The sequence below is a fragment of the Lycium ferocissimum genome, chromosome 11 (genome assembly GCF_029784015.1).
Source record: "Lycium ferocissimum isolate CSIRO_LF1 chromosome 11, AGI_CSIRO_Lferr_CH_V1, whole genome shotgun sequence".
Lineage (NCBI taxonomy): Eukaryota > Viridiplantae > Streptophyta > Magnoliopsida > Solanales > Solanaceae > Lycium > Lycium ferocissimum.
The window spans coordinates 3234437-3238144 of record NC_081352.1 but is presented as its reverse complement, the minus strand read 5'-3'; positions in this window follow the sequence as shown (position 1 = coordinate 3238144).

Below are 3708 nucleotides of genomic sequence, written 5' to 3'. Positions count from 1 at the left end.
GGTGAGTTTTTGAACTCCCCCTTTTGATTCCCATAAAAGGATCTCCAAAAGAAAAAAAGGGCAACCTTAACATACATAAGCGGTCTAATCGTCCAACATCTACCCCTCAAATTCGTAAGTCTACAATCACGATCACATAGGCCACTTTGGGGCCCTCATTACTTACTAACCAATTCAAGTACAAAAGAAACTTAACGAATTTCGAAGATCCCCCCTTTGAAACTTAACAATACCTCAATTACCAATTCAATCCAAACAACAACAACAACAACAAAAACAACCAACAAAAAAAAAAAAAAAAAAACCAACAACATAAACAAGGGGAAACCTCGAAAAGTTAATAAAACCCCACAAGGCAACCATATCAACAAACTAGTTTATGCCTTCACAACATCATCTCCTTCCCTTACATCACAAAAACTGTAATTAACTAAAAAACAAGGATAAGAATCTTACATACCTTAAAGGAACTAAACCCAAATCCAACTTCAACCCCCACTCTTGCTCCCTCAAGGAACCCGGCAACTCTTCCTTCATTTGCTTTTTCCCCTTTGGGGATCTATGTAAAACTCTACTAATTTAATGGAAAATTTTAAAGGGGAATATATTAGGGTTTCATCTGGTTTGGGAACATGAAAAATAAGGAATTAAAATGCGAGGTTCCATATATATAAGGGATAAAAAAAGTTCCAAAATGGGGGTTGCGATGGGTGGCTGCGACGGTTCCGTGCCACCTAAAAGTTCAGAGATGGCAGCTCATCGATGGCATAAAAATATGGCTCATTGACGTGTCGACGACCTATCAAACGGAGGGTTTCGGGTTTTCCCGGTATCCGGCGCGTCGATTCAACGCTTAGTTTTTCCATCGTTTCCGGGAACATATACTTATACTTTTTTACCGAGGTAAGGCACTTAATATCCAAAAAAATTTGTTGGGGTCCCCTACCACTTTTTACACCCCCAAAAACCGGCTTTTTGTGAAAAAGAGAGGGTAACATTCTCCCCCTCAAAAAAATTTTTCCTCATTGCTCATCAAATCAGGGTTATAAAAATTTCACGAGTCTCCCCGTAACTATACCAATCCAACTTGTACACCAAAAACCCCAAAAAAATGCCTCCGGGGTACCAAAAAAACAACCATGGCCTCCACGATCCAAAAAAAAAGGCCTAAGTATATCCTACCCAAATCCCAACCTCCCCCCCAAGAGAAATGAGTGGGTACCGGTCTTTAAAACATTTTTCCTTTTTGCGTGTCATTTTTTTAACAAATTTTTTCTCCAAAGCACTTTAACTAAAGCCCTCCCTTTGATCGAATCGACGACCCTACATCCAAAATAGCCCGGGGGGTTTTCTATAATTGCCCCACCGGGTATCTCTACGAGCAACCTCGGGGATCTCCATACACTTACGGGGCTGGATAATTAAAATTTTGGGATGTACGGACCCCGGATCGGGGAGCCCCCCTTTAAATTGCCCCACCCAAAAAGGGAATAATCCATATGGCCCCAATTTATCGGGGCTCCCCCCCTTTCCCCAAATCTCTCCTCCCTTCACGGGAAAAAACCTCCGGGAAAACCCCCTCCCCTTTTCCCAAATTTCCCTTTCCCCCATTATCCGTTGGGTTTTCCAATTTCTTGCCCACGACCCAACTAGGGGCCCAAAAGCCCCCCGGGTTTTTTTGCCCACCCAAACCCCTTATATCATCTTTTCATTCGTTTCATTCTAACTGGGCCTTTAACAAACTTTAAATTTCTTCTATCCCTATAAATGTACACGCCAAAAAGGGCGTCAAAACAACTCCCAAAATAAAAAGGCCGACAAGGGCCGCTTCCCAACCTTTACAATGTCCGGGCCCCTCAAAAAAGGTGCTCTGTCTCTGTGGGGGACGGAACCCTCCCGGTGCCCGGAATATATACAAAAAGAATCTATACCAAAAAGTACTTCAAAATTAAAGGGGGATTTCTATGAGCCCCCGAGATAGCCCCAAATGGATCTCGTCCCCACACGGACAGACGGGCCCCCCAAAAAGGACGGGGCCGAGTTCGGGGAGGGGAAAGATGACAAACAAATGGGAGCATAATGGATAACATATGAAATAACAAAAGGGCGGGGATAATAGCACCATCATCTTGTACACCGTTTCCTGGGGACGTTCCATTTTCCAAGGATCGTGTCCCATTTATATCCACGCTCTTTACCTTTCGTATTATTTTCATATTCGTATTTCATGTCTCCTTTCATACTCTCTCATATCATATACATTGATATTCATAGCCCTTACTTGGCACTTCTAGCCTTGACATATTAAAATTTTTAATGGAAAAGCCTATACCCCAAAAATAATCGTATTCATAGAGGGGTTTTTTATATAGCTTATTTTTTCATTTGATTCATGATATAGCCCTTTTTCGTACTCAAAAGATGGTTTTGCTATAACCTTTTTTATATTTTCCCACCGCGGGGTTTGGGGTTTCAATAACCTACTTTCTAAGGCCAAAAGGTTGCCACCAAGGGTCGGGGGTTTTTCGTACCCAATAACGGTGGGGGGCGCGTCATTATATATAGACTACATATTCATTATACTTACTTATTATAGTCTACCCGGGCCCTATAAGCTCCGGGGTTCACAATAACCCCCTCTTTGGGAAATATATATATAATTTACATATTTATCATATTTAAAAATTTATAAGTCGGGGTTCCATTTCCCTTTTGCCCTTTTTCTATCGTCATTCATTACATTCCCTCCCGGGGGATTACTCGTCGTACGGGAAATTAGTACAATCCAAACATTTGAGCATCATAAGCTTAAATAGCTTCTCAAACTAGGATCAAGAGAGTAAAGTGAACTCATTTTAAAAAGATGAATATTTACAAAAGGACAATCCCTTTTAAAAAGGGTTAGCCTTACATTTTAAGGAAATTTATATCTTTTGGGGGTTCTTCTTCCCAAAGGGTCCATTCTACCTTCATTGAATTTCATACTCCTATTAGATGATGAATAACATTTAGATATCTTTCTCCCCAACTCTCACTCTGATGACACCCGCATCTCAAATCTATCTTGAAAAACCATTGGGCACCTTGTAGTTGATCAAATAAGTCATCAATCCTTGGAAGAGGATATTTATTCTTGATCGTCACCTTATTCAATTGCCGATAATTGATGCACATTCTTAAGGAGCCATCTTTCTTTCGGACAAACAATACGGGTGCTCCCCATGGGGATGAACAAGGCCTAATGAAGCCTTTCTCGACCAAGTCTTTCAATTGCTCCTTCAACTCCTTCAGTTCTGCGGGAGCCATTCTATAAGGAGGAATAAATATAGGCTTAGTGTCTGGCAACACATCGAAAAATCAATCTCAGAGCCCCCCCCCCCCCCCCCCCCCGGGAGGAAGGCCCGGGAGCTCTTCCGGAATACATCCGAAAATTCATTCACTACAGGAACTGACTGAAAAGTTGGTGGTTCAGCCTTTACATCTTGAACTCACACTAGATGATAAATGCAACCTTTTGTAATCATTTTCCTTGCCTTAAGATAGGAAATAAACCTACCATTTGGTGATGCTGTATTTCCTTTCCATTCTAAAACTGGTTCTCCCAGAAATTAGAAGCGAACCATTTTCATTCTACAATCGACATTGGCGTAGCAAGAAGCCAACCAATCCAAGCCCATAATAACATCAAAATCCACCATTTTTAGCTCA